Consider the following 22,494-nt stretch of genomic DNA (forward strand, 5'->3'; position numbering starts at 1 on the left):
TGCATAACTATTATTCAACCTTTATATAAATAAATAAATAAATAACCTTATAAATAAATAAATGCTTTTATTAGTATATAAATATTATTAAGCCTTTATATTAATAAATAAATAACATGACTTAATAAATAAACAAATAAATAAATAAATAAAGAAACAACCTTATAAATAAATAAATGCCTTTATTGGTATATCATTATGATTAAACCATTATATAAATAAACAAGTAAATCACCTTAAAAATAAATAAATAAATATTTTTTATTGATATACAACTATTATTAAACCTTTATAAATAAATAAATTATTTTATTGGTATATAACTATTATTAAACCTTTAAATAAATAAAGAAAGAAAGAAAGAAATCATTTTATTGGTAAAAAACTATTATTACGCTTTTATATAAATAAATAAATTAGTAACATAACTTAATAAATAAATAAATAAACAAACAAATAACCTTGTAAATAAATAAATGATTTTATTGGCATATAACTATGATTAAACCTTTATATAAATAAATAAGTAAATAATACCCTTAAAATAAATAAATAAATAAATAAATAAATAAATACTTTTATTGGCATATAACTATTATTAAACCTTTATATTAATACATAAATAAATAACATACATCTTTATAAATGAATAAATAAATATTTGTATTGGTATATAACAATAAATAAATAAATATTGTATTGGTATCTAACTATTAAACCTTTATATCAAAATCTAAAATAAAATGTATCCTAAAATAAATATAAATAAATAATTATACATAATAATTAAAACTATTCCTAAACTTGTGTATATCTTAAAATAATTATAAATATATTATTGTATAGGTACAGGATACAGTTTATTATTTTACCTTTATATAAATAAATAAATGGATAGATAAATAAATAAATAACATACCTATAAATGAATGAATGAATAAATAAATAAATAAATAAATGTTTGTATTGGTATATAAATTAAACTTTATATAAAATGTATTAACAAAACAAAACAAAAATTATTTAATTAATAAATAATTTTTTTATTGTATTTAATGTTATTAAACCTTTATATATATCTAAAAAAATTATTTATTTTATAAATAATTTATAATAATTTAAAATAGCACAACTATAAATAAATAAACAAACAAATAAAATGTATTAATAAATAAAGCAAAATAAATAAATATTATATTGGTATATAACTGTTATATATCTCAAAATAAATATACATGATAAATAATTAAAACAATTGTATAGGCATATAATTATTAATAAACATTTATTTATTTATTAAAAACTGTTGTATTGGTATATAATTAAACAATTATATATAAAATGTATTTAAATAAATAAATTAATAATTGTTCTGATATATAACTATTATTAAACTTTTATGTATAAAATATCTCAAAATTAATATAAATAAATAACTATACATAATGTTTTCCGAGTGAGTTATGTTATATTAAATAGTTTGACTGTTATAATGCAAATGTGTGTGTGTGTGTGTGTGTATATATATATATATATATATATATATATATATATATATATATATATATATATATATATATATATATATCAGAATAAATATTAATATTTACTCTAAAATAAGACAGTTATACAAATAGACCAGCTCTTATGTAATCAGAGAGGGTTAATAAAAATGTGTTTCCCCGTCAAACTATGAAATAGTGAAAGGGGAAACAATCGAGGGATGTAAGTCTGGTTATTAATGTTAGCGGAAGAGATTTTTATCATTTATTTGTCTCTTTTTCCTGCATACCACATTAAAAAAGGTTCTGCGCAAACATCCAGAGTGGAAAACAGGCACTCAGCTGCAATCCACACTGTTAATCAAAGCAAGAGGTGAAAACAGAGAGAAGCAACAGTGCATCAGGTACAAGGGAAATCTTTGGAAGAATGTAATGGAAAAGCCAGGAGCAGAACGTCTGCATCCAAGACGGAATTCCCCTGTTTATGCCGCCGCTGCTTCTCTGATTATAGGATAACAGCAACTCAAGTGAGAAGAAAAAGGAAGTCATGATAATTTCATTAAAACAAACCAGGGATACGCAGACTGGGAAGTAGCACAAGTGACTTCAGATAGAAAGTGAATAGAATTAGACTTTGTGTGTGAGTAATGTGTTGGTCTGGATTTAGTGTGTGAATGTGGCTGTATAATCAAGCATATCAACGGTGGAAATCGTTCAGACCAACAAACAATACAGAGAAAGAGGGGCGTGGAGCAGATATGTAAACACGCCATAATTAAAGCGTCTCATTGGTCATTAAAATTCAATTCACTCTTACGACAACGGAAAGCGCTAATGACCAGATGTTGAGGGTGGAAAAACAAAAGATGCAATTTCTTATAATGGTATAGAGAAGAGGACAATGCAATGCAAGTAAAACTGAAACAAAAATCAAAACTAAAAAAAATATATTTTTTATGTTAATCAAATAAATAGATTATTATTTAAATAAATACATTTATAGATAAATAGATCTATTATTTTTCAATGAATTGATGAAAAACCAATAGTATCTAAAAATGAAAATATTTTTTGCTTTTTGTGCATCAGATAACAAAGATAAAATAAAATAATATGACTCGGGTGAGAAGACTACTTTTTGTGCATCAGATTACAAAGATAAAAAAATTAAATTATATTTTATTTGTTATATATATATATATATCAAATATATAAACAAATAAAATATACTAAAATAAAAACATGACTCGGTTGAGAAGACAGCTTTTTGTGCATAAGATAAAGATAAAAAGTTAAAATTAAATAAATAATAATAAACAATATATATAAAATAAATAAAATATAATAAAATAAAAAAAATGATGGTTGAAAATGATGGTTTGTGCATAAGATAACAAAGATTTAAAAAAATAAAAATAAAATATAAAATAAAATAAAAACATGACTCGGTTGAGAAGACTACTTTTTGTGCATCAGATAAAGATAAAAAAAATTAATTAAATAAAATATAAAATTAAGTAAAATAAAAACATGACTCGGTTGAGAAGACTGCTTTTTGTGCATCAGATAACAAAAATAAAAAAATTAAATAAAATAAATAATAAAAACTTGACTCGGTTGAGAAGACTGCTTTTTGTGCATCAGAAACAAAGATAAAAAAATCTATTTAAATTAAATATAAAATAAATAAAATAAAATAAAATCATGACTCGGTTGAGAAGACTGCTTTTTATGCATCAGATAAAGATAAAAAAATAAAATAAATAAGATATAAAAATAAAAAAATTACATACACATATATATATATATATATATAAATAAATAAGATTAAAAAAATAAAATAGAATAAAACTAAATATATGACTCAGTTGAGAAGATTGCTTTTTTTGTGCATTAGATACCAAAGATAAAAATAATCTAAAATAAATAAAATAAAATAAAAATATGACACAGTTGAGAAGACTGAAAAAAAATGTGGTACTATGAGGGCAGATTGTTGACTTTGTGTGCATCAGATAAAGTTAAAAATAAAATAAACGAAATATAAAAATATAGAATAAAGTAAAATAAACAAATAATATAAAAGAGAATAAAACAAAAAATATGACTCAGTTGAGAAGACTGCTTTTTGTGCATCAGCTAAAGATAAAAATAAAATAAAATATAAAAATAAAATATATAAATAAATAAAAATGATGACTTATTTAAGAAGACTGAAATAATGTTGGTACTATAGGGGCAGATTGCTGTTTGTGCATCAGATAACAAAGATAAAAAGTAAATACATAAATAAAATAGAAAAAAAAAAAACATGACTCAGTTGAGAAGACTGTTTATTGTGCATCAGATAACAAAGATAAAATAAAATAAATAAATAATAAAAAAAAAAAAAGGCCTGGGCCAAAGGTCCTCATCTGAGAAGACTGAGAAAATAATTTTGGTACTATGGGGGCAGATGGCTTTTTTGTTTATCAGATAACAACGATCAAGGCATAGTTCAGTGCGATACTGCTTCCTGTAGCAGATCTGATTGAATCACTTCTCCTAGCCATTCTGCACTGCCTTTAAACCAGCTTCTAGGTTTCCTTTAAGTTAAACCATAACATCAGAAAAGTATCCAAATCCCATTTGGAGTGAGAGTAAACTCAACTTTAGGGTTCACTTGAATTTGATTAGCTGTCCATAAACAAAAGATACCATAAATTTAGTTTAATACGCTTTTCAGCAGGCCCCGTTGATTCAACAAACAGCATAATCCATTATTGCGGTTAAATCTATGTACATCCATTGCTATTTAAGTCTTTCAGAGAGAGATTAAAACAACACAAAGCAATAAAACACACACACACACACACACACACACACACACACACACACACACACACACACACACACACACAATCATATAAGCAGCTATTCATTACACCAAAGATCAATTTCATGGTTTCTTATTCAGCAGCCTCTTTAAAGACAACATCAATCATAAACTAATCGAAAATGTATTAAACAATTTAGAAATGAAATGGGATTTGATGAAATAGTAAACCCTGTTATCAGTCATCAGTTTGAGACACCGTCTAATTCAGATTTGTCTGAAAGTGTTCATAACAAACAGAAGAGTTTAATCTAGAGACGTGCAGGTTTTCGTGCGTGTCTGAGGTTTGCAACTACATGAGAGTGAATAAATAAGGATTTCTGGGTGAGCTTTGCCTTTTAAGTGCATAATAACTTACAACAACAGATGCAACTTCAAGCATATAGCGTGAAGATATCATATAAAACTCAGAAATGATATAGCAGGTCCTGTATGTAATTGTTTGATTGCGTCATTTCCATTGCCTCTTATCCGTCGGCTGCAGACATCAGCACATCAGTGATGTGTGTGTTTATGTTTGGGAAAGGCAGAGTTCGCGGTCAGGATCCCAGACCGCAATGTGCTCCTGTTACAGTAACACTGCAGCCGTTTCCAGACACAGAGCTCAAAGGTCACGCCGTGCTTTTATACATACAAATCTGTCATTAGAACATCAGTGCATTATACACAAACACCACTATATATAGAGTGTGTATGTTGGAGTTTATGTATTGTCTTTAGTTGGCTCGTGGCTTTCCTGTTCAGACCTCAAAGTAGAGGATGTTGTTTAAAGTGAGTTTGACTGATAGCATAGCAGTGCTATTAATGTGTAAACATGCATCTCTGCATTTTTTCTTTCCATTTCTGACTTCCTTTTTTTCCTTTTATTAGTTGTCTATATTAGCAGTGGGCGCTATATCAGTATGAACGTGACTACCGGTATTATGTTGTGCCAGGATATGGATACTGTTACATATTCAATCATTTCCCAAAATGTATTTGTATGTAATCTGTATATGACCTTTTATTATCTATTGAAACCCACAATAATGTTTAAAATATCAGTAAGCTTAATCATCATTTATCGGGTTGGGAGGTGGCTGTCTCGAAGTATCTTCAAAGTATCTAAAACTGTCACTATCGAAACATCTGTTGAAGTTTAGGTAGAAACATCTTTGTTTTTTTGGCTGTTATCCCATAAAATTGTCACAACCAAAACATTTGGTGGAGTTTCAGTAGTGACATCTTTAAGTTGTCACTACCGAAAAAATCATTACCAAAACATTTGGTGAAGTTTCAGTAGTGAGTAGAAACATTTGGCAAAACAATTAATGGAGTTTCGGTAGTGACATCTTTGGGTGTTTTTTTTTTTTGGCTGTTATCCCATAAAATTGTCACAACCAAAACATTTGGTGGAGTTTCAGTAGTAACATCCTTGTTTTTTGGGGTATTATCCCATAAAATGATCACTACCATAACATTTGGTGGAGTTTCAGTAGTAACAGTCATGAGCAAAACATTTAGTGGAGTTTCGGTATTGACACCTTTAAGTTTTTTTTGGCTGTTATCCCATAAAATTGTCACTACCGAAAAAATCATTACCAAAACATTTGGTGAAGTTTCAGTAGTGACATCTTTGTTTTTTTGGCTGTTATCCCATAAAATTGTCACTACCAAAACATTTGGTGGAGTTTCGGTAGTAACATCCTTGTTTTTTGGGGTATTATCCCATAAATTTGTCACTAACGAAACATTTGGTGGAGTTTTGGTAGTGATATCTTTGTTTTTTTGGATGTTATCTCATAAATTGTCACTACCGTAACAGTCATTACCGAAACATTTGGCAAAACAATTAGTGGAGTTTCGGTAGTGACATCTTTGGGTGTTTTTTTTTTTGGCTGTTATCCCATAAAATTGTCACTACCAATTTTAATCACTACCAAAACATTTGGTGAAGTTTCCGTAGTGACATCTTTGTTTTTTTGGCTGTTATTCCATAAAATTGTCACTACTGAAATATTTGGTGAAGTTTCCGTAGTGACATCTTTGTTTTTTTGGCTGTTACCTCGTAAAATGGTCATTACCGAAACAATCACTACCAAAACATTTGGTGGAGTTTCAGTAGTGATATCTTTGCTTTTTGGCTGGTATTTCATAAAATTGTCACTACTGAAATATTTGGTGAAGTTTCCGTAGTGACATCTTTGTTTTTTTGGCTGTTACCTCGTAAAATTGTCATTACCGAAACAATCACTACCAAAACATTTGGTGAAGTTTCCGTAGTGACATCTTTTTTTTGTTTTTTTGGCTGTTATCCCATAAAATTGTCACTTCTAGAACGGTCACGACTGAAACATTTGGTGAAGTTTCGGTAGTGACGTCTTTGTTTTTTTGGCTGTTATCCCATAAAATTGTTACTACCAGAACGGTCACGACCAAAACATTTGGTGAAGTTTCGGCAGTGACATCTTTGTTTTTTGGGGTGTTGTTCCATAAAATTATCACTACCAAAACAGTCACTACCGAAACATTTGGTGAAGTTTCGGTAGTAACATCTTTGTTTTTTGGGGTATTATCCCATAAATTTGTCACTAACGAAACATTTGGTGGAGTTTTGGTAGTGATATCTTTGTTTTTTGGATGTTATCTCATAAATTGTCACTACCGTAACAGTCATGACCGAAACATTTGGCAAAACAATTAGTGGAGTTTCGGTAGTGACATCTTTGGGTGGTTTTTTTGGCTGTTATCCCATAAAATTGTCACTACCAATTTTAATCACTACCAAAACATTTGGTGAAGTTTCCGTAGTGACATCTTTGTTTTTTTGGCTGTTATTCCATAAAATTGTCACTACTGAAATATTTGGTGAAGTTTCCGTAGTGACATCTTTGTTTTTTTGGCTGTTATTCCATAAAATTGTCACTACTGAAATATTTGGTGAAGTTTCCGTAGTGACATCTTTGTTTTTTTGGCTGTTACCTCGTAAAATGGTCATTACCGAAACAATCACTACCAAAACATTTGGTGGAGTTTCAGTAGTGATATCTTTGCTTTTTGGCTGGTATTTCATAAAATTGTCACTACTGAAACAGTTATGACCGAAACATTTGGTAGAGTTTTGGTAGTGACATCATTGTTTTTTTTGGCTGTTATCCCATAAAATTGTCACTACTGAAACAGTTATGACCAAAACATTTGGTAGAGTTTCAGTAGTAACATCTTTGTTTTTTTGGGTGTTGTCCCATAAAATTATCACTACCGTAACAGTCATGAGCAAAACATTTAGTGGAGTTTTGGTAGTGACATCTTTGGGTGTTTTTTTTTGGCTGTTATCCCATAAAATTGTCACTACCAATTTTAATCACTACCAAAACATTTGGTGAAGTTTCCGTAGTGACATCTTTGTTTTTTTGGCTGTTATTCCATAAAATTGTCACTACTGAAATATTTGGTGAAGTTTCCGTAGTGACATCTTTGTTTTTTTGGCTGTTACCTCGTAAAATGGTCATTACCGAAACAATCACTACCAAAACATTTGGTGGAGTTTCAGTAGTGATATCTTTGCTTTTTGGCTGGTATTTCATAAAATTGTCACTACTGAAACAGTTATGACCGAAACATTTGGTAGAGTTTTGGTAGTGACATCATTGTTTTTTTTTGGCTGTTATCCCATAAAATTGTCACTACTGAAACAGTTATGACCGAAACATTTGGTAGAGTTTTGGTAGTGACATCTTTGTTTTTTTTTGGCTGTTATCCCATAAAATTGTCACTACTGAAACAGTTATGACCAAAACATTTGGTAGAGTTTCAGTAGTAACATCTTTGTTTTTTTGGCTGTTATCCCATAAAATTATCACTACCGTAACAGTCATGAGCAAAACATTTAGTGGAGTTTTGGTAGTGACATCTTTGGGTGTTTTTTTTTGGCTGTTATCCCATAAAATTGTCACTACCAATTTTAATCACTACCAAAACATTTGGTGAAGTTTCCGTAGTGAAATCTTTGGTTTTTTTTCCGCTGTTATTCCATAAAATTGTCACTACTGAAACATTTGATGGAGTTTCGGTAGTGACATCTTTGTTTTTTGGGCTGTTACCTCGTAAAATTTTCATTACCAAAACACTCACTACCAAAACATTTGGTGAAGTTTCAGTAGTGACATCTTTGTTTTTTGGGGTGTTATCCCATAAAATTGTCACTACCATAACAGTCACGACGAAACATTTGGTGAGATCTTAGTTTTTTTGGCTGTTATCTCATAAAATTGTCACTACCGTAACAGTCATAACCAAACATTTGGTGGAGATCCAGTCACTACAGAAATTTTTGTTTAAAGTTAAAATTCTGTAATGTGATGTGGTGGCTACAAAAATATTACATAAAATATTACCAAAAATGTGTTGTCACGACTGAAACATGGGATGTTTTGTCAAAAATAAAGTATACTGAAATATCAACTAAGATGTTATGATAGTGTTTAGTTCAATGTATATTTGTAAAACTTAGTGAAAATACAACATGACAAGTAACTGCACAAATACTAGAAATGTATTCCTTGGATATTATACAATTTGCATACGTACAATATTTTTGGAAAAATATTTTTTTTTTCAAGACGTTTTCAACATCTGACTTTGAACCAGTTCTGTAGAATGGCCCATATGCATGTATGTAATCTAAGTTTGGTCTTAAATTGGGTAGTATTAAAAAGGTCTTAAAATGTCTTAAATTGAACTTGTTTAAATAGACACCCTGATTTTGTGTTTACATTGTTTTGTTCAATTTGGTACAACTTTTAACGCTACTAATGACAATAGGTCACTTTTCCTAGTTACATAAGGTAACATGTTTTGCCTTTTTAACTAAGTGTGTAACTATGTGATTGCAATTTTTTCTTCTCATATTGCAAGATAATATCGATTTCTGGACCAGGGGTGCCCAAACTCAGTCCTGGAGGGCTGATGTCCTGCAGAGTTTAGCTCCAACCCCAACTGGACACACCTGAACCAGCTAATCAAGGTTTTACTAGGCATACTAGAAACTTCCAGGCAGGTGTGTTGAGGTAAATTGGAGCTAAACTCTGCAGGACACTGACCCTGCAGAACAGAGTTTAGGCACCCCTGCCTTAGAGTGTATTGCACAGGCAAACACTACTCACATCTTCAGGAAGACAGATACAAATCTAATTGTGAAGTTAGTTTATGTAACTGTCTGCAGGAACACTATGAAGCTCAAAGTAACCGGAAACTTTGCTTTGGTTTAGACAGCTTACAATGTCAGTGACACACACTGCAGTGTTTATTTACAAAGTACTTGAATTTCCTTTGAACAGATTGTCCCGAAGTTCAGGAAACTCGGTCATTTAAGACTTCTCATTCTCTGACTGCACCACACAAACAAACAAACAAACAAACACAACTCATAGAATGAACGTAAACAAGAACACTGTGAAACTGAATAAAAATCTTTTCAACACAACACCCTACGATTGTCAACTTCTAGTGAACAATCACATTTAAACGATGCGTTGCGTAAGTAGAAGTGACATTCCTGGGATGGTCTGATGATAACGTCTGACAGTAGCAGACTCTCTTATCTTCTGCACTACAACCAGCTGAGACGTTCTTAAATTACGCTGTGATACGATCTACATCCACATGGATACAGTTTATGGAGGGTGATCAAAAACATGACTGAACCACAGGTGGCCCTTTTGAAGGGAAAGTGTATCAGCCCTATCATCTGTGGCTTTTTTTCTGCCCGATACTGGAATGACTCTCTGTAATGAGTCACTGTGAGGAGGGATTGAGAGATTGTTGTCTGGCTGGGTTAATTATTTAGGATCATAATGAAGGAAATCATATCGAAACTAACCAGTTAGACAATAACCACAGACACACTGAAACTCCCAAACTCATGTCACAGCTGTTAGCAATGGTTGTTAACAGTTCAAAAAAGTTTTTTCAAAGGTATTTAAAGATTAGGACCGAACTTTCTTAAAATAATGTTTATAGGATGTTCTATTAATGTTATTAATGGTTTATTTACATTCTCGTAACATTAAGAGTAAACATTCTTAGAACAACATTCTCGGAATGTTCTTTTGATGTTATTTGTACACAATTTAGGTTCTCGTAACTAAGACAAAATGTTCTTAGAACAACGTTCTCGGAACGTTTTTTAGGTGTTATTTGTACACAACTGAGGTTCTCGTAACTGATCGAGAAAACGGTCATAACATTCTCGAAATGTTTTTTAGATGTTGTTTGTACAAGGTTGAGGTTCTCGTGATGTTACAAGAAAATGGTCTTGGAACAACATTCTCGGGAGGTTCGAACGTTTTGATGTTATTTGTACACGGTTGAGGTTCTCGTAATGTTACATGAAAATGGTCTTGGAACAACATTCTCGGAAAGTTCTTTTGTACATGATTAAGGTTCTCAGAATCTTACAAGAAAATGGTCTTAGTACAACGTTCTCGGAATGTTACATGAAAATGGTCTTGGAACAACATTCTCGGAAAGTTCTTTTGTACATGATTAAGGTTCTCAGAATCTTACAAGAAAATGGTCTTAGTACAACGTTCTCGGAATGTTCTTTTGATGTTATTTGTACACAGTTGAGGTTCTCAAAATGATACAAGAAAACAGTCTTAGAACAACGTTCTAGGAACATTCTTTTGATGTTATTTGTACACGGTTGAGGTTCTCGTAATGTTACAAGAAAATGGTCTTAGAACAACATTCTCGGAAAGTTCTTTTTTACATGATTGAGGTTCGCAGAATGTTACAAGAAAATGGTCTTAGAACAACATTCTCGGAAAGTTCTTTTTTACATGATTGAGGTTCTCAGAATGTTACAAGAAAATGGTCTAATGGTGCGTTCACACCGCACACTTGTCTGCGTCAGGCAACGCTCCCAACGCATCTAGTTTGACGGATGTACGTTGAAGCTCGCAACGCTTGCTTTTTGGTGCGTTCACACCGCACACGTCAGGCAACGCATCTAGTTTGCACACTTCCCCTGAATAAACAATGGAAAACTAGTAGGGAGTGGACATTTTGAAATCTTCTCATGACCATGTTTCGCTAGCTAACAAAATGGGAAATAATTACGTTGAGAAAAGATTTGATAACTTAGCCGACATCCCGATCTCTTCAGCGATCTTCATCCAAGCAAGTTCCTTTACATTCCTGTCTTTATACAACAGCGAGGACGGATCATACAATTCTCTGCGATTGCAGACGGCTACAATGAGCAATATATGTAATATAATATAATTAAATTGAAAATAATTTTTTCTCTGCTCCCGCTTCATTCAAGATACAAGATACGTGTGGTGACGTCGCTACAGTGAGACGCTCTGATTGGTTGATGCACTACGTCAAGTGCGTTAAGTCCGTCAAAAGTTCAACTAGCTGAACTTCTGCGTTGATTGCGTTGGCTGCGTTGACGCTTGAAACGCAGGTAACGCTTGAAAAGTTGACGGGTCCAACGGACACAACGCAACGCAGAGCCTCTGACGGACCTCTGACGGACTCAACCATTGACTTTACATGTAATCTTGCCGCAACTGACGCATGATGGTTGGGGTGGTGTGAACGCAGCATTAGAACAACATTCTCGGAAAGTTCTTTTTTACATGATTGAGGTTCTCAGAATCTTACAAGAAAATGGTCTTAGAACAACGTTCTCGGAATGTTCTTTTGATGTTATTTGTACACGGTTGAAGTTCTCGTAATGTTACAAGAAAACAGTCTTAGAACAACGTTCTCGGAGGTTTAAACGTTTTGATGTTATTTGTACACGGTTGAGGTTCTCATAATGTTACAAGAAAATGGTCTTAGAACAACATTCTCGGAAAGTTCTTTTGTACATGATTGAGGTTCTCAGAATGTTACAAGAAAATGGTCTTAGTACAACGTTCTCGGAACGTTCTTTTGATGTTATTTGTACAGAGTTGAGGTTCTCATAATGTTACAAGAAAAAGGTCTTAGAACAACATTCTAGGAACGTTCTTTTGATGTTATTTGTACACGGTTGTGGTTCTCGTAATGTTACAAGAAAACGGTCTTAGAACAACGTTCTAGGAGCGTTCTTTTGATGTTATTTGTACACGGTTGAGGTTCTCGTAATGTTACAAGAAAACGGTCTTAGAACAACATTCTCGCAATGTTCTTTTGTACTCGATTGAGGTTCTCTCATAACAGTAAGAGAAAACAGTCTTAGAACAACATTCTCTGAACGTTTTTTAGATGTTGTTTGTACACAATTGAGGTTCTCGTAATGTTAAGAGAAAACGGTCTTAGAACAACATTCTCGAAACATTTTTTAGATGCTGTTTGTACACGATTGAGGTTCTCATAACAGTAAGAGAAAAAAATGTTCTCGGAACGTTCTTTTGATGTTATTTGTACACGATTGAGGTTCTCATAATGTTACAAGAAAACGGTCTTAGAACAACATTCTCGGAATGTTCTTTTGTACTCGATTGAGGTTTTCTTATAACAGTAAGAGAAAACAGTCTTAGAACAACATTCTCTGAAAAATCTTTTGATGTTATTTGTACACGATTGAGGTTTTTGTTATGGTAAGAGAAAACATTCTTATCACTAAATTCTCAAAACATCCTTTTGATAAAATTTGTATCCGAGATTCCGAATTCCCACAGATAAGGGATAATTTTTCACTGGTTAGAATGTGTTGATTTGTGATTTTATTTGTATTAACTCAATTTTACAAGTTTATAAACTAGAGCAATTTTTAATGTTCTTTTTGCCAACGTCTTTGTCTTGTTGTACTGTGTGAGTTTAGCAAAATCATCTGCTGAAGTCTACTAAAGATATGGATATTCAAATATATATAGCTTGCTATCAAGTGTTCAAGTACCAGCTTTGACTGCTCCAATATGGTCGACAGCTTATATTTAAAAAACAGCCACTAATGAGCAGTGTTGGGGGTAACGCATTATAAGTAAGGTGAGTTATGTAATCAGATTACTTTTAAATTAGTGAAGTAATGCATTACTTTTTTTTAATTTAGAAGAAAATATCTAAGTTACTTTTCAAGTAAGTAATGCAAATTACTTTGTTTTCCCATTTATTCACTGACAGCTCTTCTGTCACTGTGTTGAGAGAAATTGGAAGTGAGGAGCACACCAGAGGCACTTCCTTCAGGCCGAGGCTTATTAATTTCACTTTTGGTGTGAAAGGTATACAGTTGCCAAAAATATAACTGTTATAAAAAAAAAATAAGCAAGCAAAAAGTAATGCAAAAGTAATGTAATGCATTACTTTTGAAAGTAACTTTCCCCAACACTGCTAATGAGGCATCTATGTATATATCAAGGAGGTAAATGCACAGTACTCGTGACTTGTTTGATGATAATGTCTGACAATAGCAGTGATTTCCAGAACTATCTGCATTTAAAAACAAAAAATAACAATAGTAGCATGAGCGTCATTAGTCATGAGTCTTGAGTCTTGAGGGACAACAACTACAGATCCAGTAAACTCTGTTTATTTAATTCAGAGTGTACTGAATTTTCCATGGTCTGCATTCCAATCGGTACCAACAAGATGATGTATTTTCAACAGAGAAAACCTTAACGTCTGGGACTCTGATTCACATCCATGCAAGGTCTGCAAAACAAACATTGAGTTGGGTTCGGATATGGATTTGAGCATAACTCGAACCGGATTCTTCAGCTTTTCCCCATGTTTGGTCAGCTGCGATTGTGGAATTGTGCTTCATCCAACTGAAATTGCAGAAGCCTGTTGATTGAGGCAAACGGGGAAATGGTGCACCACAAAACGGATAACCAATCCAATAAATGCTAAGATTGCGACGAAAGCCACTCGCTACCACACGGCCTCCTCCAAAGATAGAAAACAGACGCTTTGAACTATCTTTACGCAATACGTTACACAAGAGATAAGAGACCGGGCGTAATGAGGAGGACAGGGAAAAAAGAAAGATGGCAGGAAAATAGAGAGTGGGGCAGAGGAGAGACGAGAGAGGCCCAGCAACTCTTTGTTAGCCGCACAGAACGATCTCCAATTACCGCACAAAAGGAGCTCATTCAGGAGGCATGGACTGAACACTAGGGCTTTGCATGGGAAATGAAGACTACACGGAATGCTAAGAGGAGCTCTGCTCCGTGCAGGACAACACTCACTCACTCACTCTCTCACACACACACACACACACACACACACACACACACACACGCATTCCCTCAGTTGCTCTGCCATGTGGTTCCACTAAGTCCAGTTTTTTGCAATGGCGAATACTGATTTGTCGCCAAAATCAGGTGTGCACAATTTCCTCATGAGTTTCCCAATACATCTAAATATTTCAAGTAGTGTTCAGATGCTATAATGGGACTTTCCAACAGTTGCTGAGGCAGCATCCTGGACTTAACAATCTAAGTATGCACTTGCCGTGGCATTGTCGGCGTCTGTTTGTTTGGATCGGCAAATCTCACTTTTACTTTGGGGTTTTCAGTGGAAGGATGTGTTGATTTCTATGGCATTTGTAGGGCACGCTCAACGGGACAAAGGTCAGCTTCTGAGGAAGTGACTTATTCTGGCTAGCGCATCCCTTGACTGGAAGTGGACGGCATTCCGCAGGCTCTTCCTGGTCACTTTAGACTTTTCCAGGCCAACATACAAAAAAAACCTGTAGTGTAATTGCCGTGTTCATGACCTTACATTGTTTACACAAGGTGAATATCCTTAATAATGCATGCTCATTACTCTTGAGGCATCTAATTCCTGATGCATCAAACAGTTTAGGGATGTCTCAAATTACTGGGATTCCCCAAGGTACGATTAAAGCAGGACTTGTCCATTCACACGTTGGCTGTTATTGGAACCAAATTCAAATTTGTTGACGAAAGTTCCCAAAATATTTATATATTTGAACAGGTATGCTTTTTGAAAACCTATGCTGCCATCAAGTCATGTTGAAAGAATAATTTACAAGGTTATGAACTAGTAGGAAATTTTATTATTCCTGATTTCTCAAATTAGGGACGTGTCAGAATAGAACTAGTTTTGGTCATAATTTGTTGTAATTATGAACGCTGATAAAATTATTTAGTGTGTACATTTTCCGTGTACTGACATTGATGAAAAATAGCGACAATGTTTGCGTCATTTAGCCGTGTTTTTGAGGCAAACAGTTTGCACAACAACACTTTCAACTTGGAGGCCAGTAATTTAAAGAATCATGGTAGAATCAAATCAGTTTTACTTAAAATTAGTAAAATTTCGTTTGTACATCTTTTTCGTGTACTGATGTTAATGAAAAATAGTGACAAAAAGTTTGCGTCATTTAGCCATGTTTTTGAGGCGAATGGTTTGTGCAACAAACTTTTCCAAGTTGAAGGCCAGTAGTTTAAAGAATGATGGTAGAATTGAATAAGTATTACTCAAATTAGTTTTAATTGTGAATGACGATAGAACAATTTAGTTTGTACGTCTTTTCTTGTACTGATGTTGAGGAAGCAAAGTTTTGCCTACAATTTAAACAATCATAGTAGAGCTGAATCAGTTTTACTCAAAATTTGTTTTAATTATGAATCACAATAGTACAATTTAGTTTGTACGTCTTTTTTGTGTACTGATATTGATTAGAAATAGCAACAAAGCTTGAGTCATTTAGCTGTGTTTTTGTGATGAGTGGTTTGTGCAACAAGTTGGAGGCTTGTAATTTAAAGAATTATGGTAGAATCAAATCAGTTTTACTCAAAATTTGTTGTAATTGTGAATGCCGATAGTACAACTGAGTTTGTACGTCTTTTTCATGTACTTATGTTGATGAAAAATAATAACGTTTGCTTCATTTAGCCACATTATTGTGGGGAGTGGACAATGTTTTTGTTTCAATTTAGTTTGTACGTCTTTTTCGTGTATTGTTGTAAAGTTTTCCAAGTTGGAAGTCTGTAATTTAAAGAATCGTGGTAGAATAGAATCAGCTTTACTCAAAATTAGTTTTTTAATTGTGAATGAAAAATAGTACAATTTACTTTGTATGGCATTTTGTGTACTGATGTTGATGAAAAATTGTGACAAAGTTTACCTCATTTAGCTACATTTTTGAGGCGAGTGGTTTGCGCGACAAAGTTTTCCAAGTTGGAGGTCTGTAATTAAACAAATCATGGTACAATTTAATTGGTTTAACTGAAAGTTTGTTTTAATTGTGAATGTCGTTAGTAAAATTTGGTTAGTACTTCTGTTTCTTGTACTTATGTTAATGAAAAATAGCAACAAAGTTTGCACCATTTAACCATGTTTTTGAGGCAAGTGGTTTGCGCAACAAAACTTGCCAAGTTGGAGGCCTGTAATTTCAAAGAATCATGGTAGAAACCAATTAATTTTACTCAAAATTAGTTTTTTTATTGTGAATGAAAAAATAGTACAATTTTGTGTACTGATGTTGATGAAAAATTGCGACAAAGTTTAACTTATTTAGTCGTGTTTTTGAGGCGAGTGGTTTGCGTGAAAAAGTTTTCTAAGTTTGAGGCTTGTAATTTAAAGAATCGTGGTAGAATAAAATCAGTTTTACTCAAAATTAGTTTAATTGTGAATGAAAAAATTTTACAATTTAGTTTGTACGGCATTTTGTGTACTGATGTTGATGAAAAATTGCGACAAAGTTTACCTTATTTAGCTGCAATTTTGAGGCGAGTGGTTTGCGAGTTTTCCAAGTTGGAGGCCTGTAATTTAAAGAATCATAGTAGAATTTAGTTGGTTTAATTGAAAGTTTGTTTTAACTGTGAATGTCGATAGTAAAATTTGGTTAGTACTTCTGTTTCTTGTACTTCTGTTGACGAAAAATAGCGAAGTTTGTTTCAAAGTTTGTTTCAATTGTGAATAGTAAAATTTGGTTAGTACGTCTGTTTCTTGTACTTCTGTTTATGAAAAATAGCAATAAAGTTTGAATGGTTTGCGCAACAAAACTTTACAAGTTGGACGCCTGTAATTTAAAGGATCATGGCAGAATTTAATCAGTTTCACTCAAATTATTATTTTTGTCTTCTGGTCTTATTTGTGCCCTGTTGTTAATAACAAATCGAGATGCAGCATGCTATGCTAAAGAAAGTTGCAAAGAATACTGAAAATATAGCAAAAGCATTTATTATACACCTAATGTATTTATTTTATCCTTAATATCCTTTTATTCTAAAAACCTAGCTAAAATTACCCAACGTGGTCAATTTATCCCAACCACATCAACTGAACGCAAATTATGACGTCCAAACTCATAAGTTGAAACATTTCAGGAAGATTTGAAGCTAGCATGACTTGCGTTACTTGGTCACATGACGTACATCCATAAGCAGCCCGTTACTATTTTGGATCAGCAGACGTTTTCTCTTTCTGGTCCCACTGGTTATTAGTTGCTATTCAGAGCTCAATGCTGTCAGCTATGTATAACCTAGAGGGAGGATTACGGAGAAAAGGTGGGGAGTGAAAACACAACAGACCACTAAAAAAGACATTCTTCAGTATTCCCCTGACACGTCTGCCTCACAGCGACGACGTACGCAAGGAGCCAGAGACTTCCCACCACCGAGAATCGTGGGAGAAGCCAGCGGCCGCTGAGGGAATATTCACGCCCGGAGCACAGGAATAGGAAACAGGGGGCGTTTTTCCTGTTATTGGTTTATTATAACAGATCTGGGCATTATCAGAAATGTATTGTTTGTGAGTTTGTTTGTATGGATGTAGAAAGGCCTGGTTAAACAAGGGGGTTTGTAATGGATTGAATATTACAAACTGGACATTTCTGTTTACAGAATGTAAACCATGATGCCATGCCTGCTAATAATTTATATTGCTAAGAAAAACAAACTTTACTCAGTATTTTAAGTCCAGAGGTAAGACAGTTTTGCTATTTTAGGTCTTGAGACAAAACAGTGACTAAGACAAATTCAGGAGTCAAACGTATTGGTCCAAACTCTCATCCCTTCATGCCTATCTCAACCTCTTTTCTAGTCCTCTAGTGGTGCCAGGTCCTCAACTTGTGTTGAGGTGGTCTGACCAAACCCTGGGAGTGACAAACAGTTAATTTTTCTGTAGGGACCCTCTCTCTTGCCACAGTCCAACCAGATTGGCCCTTTCTGCTGGGACAATTTGCTACTGGCTGACTGGGCCCAAACAAAACCAGGGAAAAGGGAGACGGGTACAAAGGGGGGATCCCAGTAGAAGCTGGCGTCGTTCCCCATCCATCGGAGAGCTGAATGCCCCTCATACACACACAGGACATCAAGAGACACATTACATAATGTTGCACTCCAAAACGAGAGGATGGGAATGATAAGAAACGAGTTTAGGATTGGCAACTAACCTGGAATTTTTGTACAAATATTTTTGGTCATCTTTAAATGGGCTCATATTGCACCAATCAGAAAGATTTTGCAACAAATAAACAACCAGGAAAAACCCTCTAGATATTTCTCCAGTATGCCTTAGAAGTTCAAGACAAGTATGCGGTATCCAGGCGCCTCATTCCTTCCTTCCTTTCTTTCCCCCCCTTCTCCTCGCCCTCTCCCACCCCCAATTTTCCCACCATTTGCGCAAAGTAAATTCTCATTAAGAACCAAATTGTTTTCAGATGCTGGCCTGGTCCGGTTGCTGTAGCAACGAGCTGGGAGGCAGCGAGCAGCGCTGGCAGTGGAATGGACAGCACCGGATCCAAAGCCCACAGCGCAAAAAAAAACCTCTCTTTGCCAGGCTCCACTAAGCCCATTCTGCCTGGCACAATGCGGACTGACGGAGTCCATTCTGCGCTTTACAAATGGTGAGGAAGCTCCACTGGAGAGGCCTCGAGACGAAGCATACGTTTTCGCGCACACACCTCGGCCTGAGATGTGCTTAACACGTCAGTTTGAGTTGAGGTAAACAACAACGCCTCGATGCGCTGTCTGCAACTTTAGTAAACAGAACAAGAGCTCAGTATGCATAAGACCAAATGTACTACATATGACAGTAAAACGCTATAGCTTACGTACTTTTATTTGCAAAATATATATATTTTATATATCATACATCATGCAATATTTACTGTACATTTTAAACTATATCTTATATCTGTGTATTTTTCCTCTTTTGTATTTATTATTTTATTTTGATTTTTACAAAAAAATCTACCTAGATCTGAGAATGACCTGATTTTAAAAAGGGGATATTACTTTTAAAGATTAAAAAAAATATCACTGGCTGGATTGTTATCATTGTAGGGTGGTTGTGTATATAAACTGCTAACACATATTAATGTTCAAACAACATGTAAAAGTGAGTTTTGCATCCGATGACCCCTTTAAACATAGATTGACATGTTGATGGAAAAAAATCTGAAAAATACATTTCAAAACTTTAGCAATCTCTTTTGCATTTTTGCATACCCCAGAGAAACGTTTGCAAAATGTTCATTTGCAAAATGTTGTGCATTCCTCTGCAAAACCCTTGCAAAATCAAATTTGCTTGTTCCACCAAGAAACTTGCATTTGCTTTTAAAATTTTTGCCATACACCATGAAATTTTGTGTTTTCTTGCAAAAACCTTTGCATTTACCTGCAGAAAACTTTTCGTTTGCTTGCAAAAAAACTTTGCGTTTGCAAAATCTATGCGTATCACTGAGAAACTTCACATTTGCTTTTAAAATCTTTGCGTTCAACTACGAAATTTTGTTTGCTTGCAAAATCTTTGCGTTGCAAAAGCAAATGCAATGTTTTTTTGCAAGAAAACGCTACATTTTCAGTGGAATGTGTAGATTTTGCAAGCAAATGTGATGTTTTTTCTAAGAAATTTTGCTTTGTTTGCAAAACCTTTGCGTTCCACTAAAAACTTAGCATTTGCTTGCAAAATCTTCGTGTTCTGCTGAGAAACCTTGCGTTCTAAGTAGATTTTGCAAGTAAATGTAAAGTTTTTAATAGAACAAAGTTTTTTGCAACAAAATGCTAAATTTTCAGTGGAACGCAAAGTTTTTCGCAAGTAAGCGCTAAGTCTCTCAGTGGAACGTGGCGATTTTGTAAGTAAACGCGAAGCGTTTTGCAAGCAATTGTGACAATTTTTGCAAGAAAACCTTTTTCAGTGGAACACAAAGATTTTGCAAACAAGCGCAAAGTTTCTCAGTGGAACGAAACACGTTTTTTCAAGCAAACGCAAAGTTTTTTGCATGCAAACGCAAAGTTTTGTGGAACGTGAAGATTTTGTCAGTGAACACAGTGTTTTTCAAGCAATTGTGAATTTTTTTGCAAGAAAACACGCATTTTTTGCAAGCAAACGCTCAGTTTCTTAGTGGAACACAAAGATTTTGCACACAAACATTTTTGCATGCATGCAAACAAAGTTTTGTGCATGCGAGTGCAAATTTTTTTGCAAACGTAAAGTTTTTTGCAAGCAAACGCAAAGTTTTTCGCAAGTAAATGCAATGTCTTTTGCAAACAAATGCGATTTTTTCGCAAGAAAACGCTGTTTTCAGTGGAACACAAAGATTTTGCACACAAACATTTTTGCATGCATGCAAACAAAGTTTTGTGCATGCGAGTGCAAATTTTTTTGCAAACGCAAAGTTTTTCGCAAGTAAACGCAATGTCTTTTGCAAGCAAATGCGATTTTTTCGCAAGAAAACGCTGTTTTCAGTGGAACACAAAGATTTTGCACACAAACAACATTTTTTCACACAAAGTTTTTTGCAAGTGCAACATTCTTTGCTAGCAAAGAAGTAAATGCAAAGTTTGTAAGTGGAATCTGAAGATTTTTTAAGTAAACCAAAGATTTTTGCAAGCAAATTAGATTTTTTTTTTTCAAATGCTAAATTTTCAGTAGAACAAAGATTTTGCAAGCAAATTGCATTTTTTAGTGGAATGCAAAGGTTTTGCGAGTAAACGCAAAGTTTCACAGTTGAACACAAAGATTTTGCAAGCAAACACAAAAACATTGTTTTCTTGCAAAAACTTTGCATTTGCCTTCAAAATCTTCACATTCCACTAAAAAAACTTTGCGTTTACTTGCAAGATAATTTACATTTCACCAAAAAACATTGCATTCACTCGTTGCATTCAAAATTTACGCTTTTCAAAAAACGGAAACGGTCTTAACAAGATGTTGTGAAAAAACACTGCATTCACAAAATGTTTGCCCGTTCCCCAAATAACTGTATTCAACAGAAAAATTATTACGTTTCCCAGAAAACTTTGCATTCACTCACAAAACCTTACATTCCCTTGCAAAAATGTTCCACTCCCTCTGTAACCTTTGCATTACTCATAAAATCTTGTTTCACAAACAATTTCTAAGATTTTATTCTGTCTTGTAGGCGCTATGCTTGGAAACAGCACCCTGGGAGCGTGACCAAGATGGCTGCCGACTGACTTCCAAATGACTTGCCCACTCTACTTTACTCTCCTGAAGCAAATAGATTTAAATAATTATGTGTCAATCAAACCAATACACAACAGCCTAAAAAAACCTGAAATGTCATTGTTTGACTTCACGTTACAAGTTCATTGGGGGTGGAGACCAGATGGTCCACGAGCCTTTAGGGCTTGTAAGCCTTATATTTAAATGAAGGACCTTTGACTGCACTGTGTGTTCATTCATTACAGGTATCAGCTGTGTATAACAAAAGGTCCTCACCCTAATTCACAGCATATTAACCCACAAATAAAACAGGTCAAGCTCAAGGTCCGCTAAACCATGGTTATTAAGTACCACGGATTTATCCCTCACATTAGGAGTCATAGTAAAGGCCTATGAATTCAAAACAGCTTCAGATAACACAAGGAAATTATTTATCATTATTTGTGCACATTTTTTCAAGCAATCCAAACAATCCATAAACGGTCTCGACAACACCCTGGAATCCACAACATCTGAAAACTGCCACACAAATCATAAATCAACAACACAAAGTCATAAAATGAGGCAGTCTATGGTATTTGAGAAAGATTGTGTGCTCATTTATCTTCATGTTTTTCTGCAATTTGAGGGTGAAGCTGATGGCTTTACGGAGTAAATAAACAGCAAACAGCACAGTAAATAGCCCTGAACTTGACAATTATTCTCTTGCACTGAATTGCACAACATAATGGTTTTACGGTTAATGAAAGTTTGCAGACT

Source organism: Garra rufa, chromosome 7 (genome assembly GCF_049309525.1).
Source record: "Garra rufa chromosome 7, GarRuf1.0, whole genome shotgun sequence".
NCBI classification, from domain to species: domain Eukaryota; kingdom Metazoa; phylum Chordata; class Actinopteri; order Cypriniformes; family Cyprinidae; genus Garra; species Garra rufa.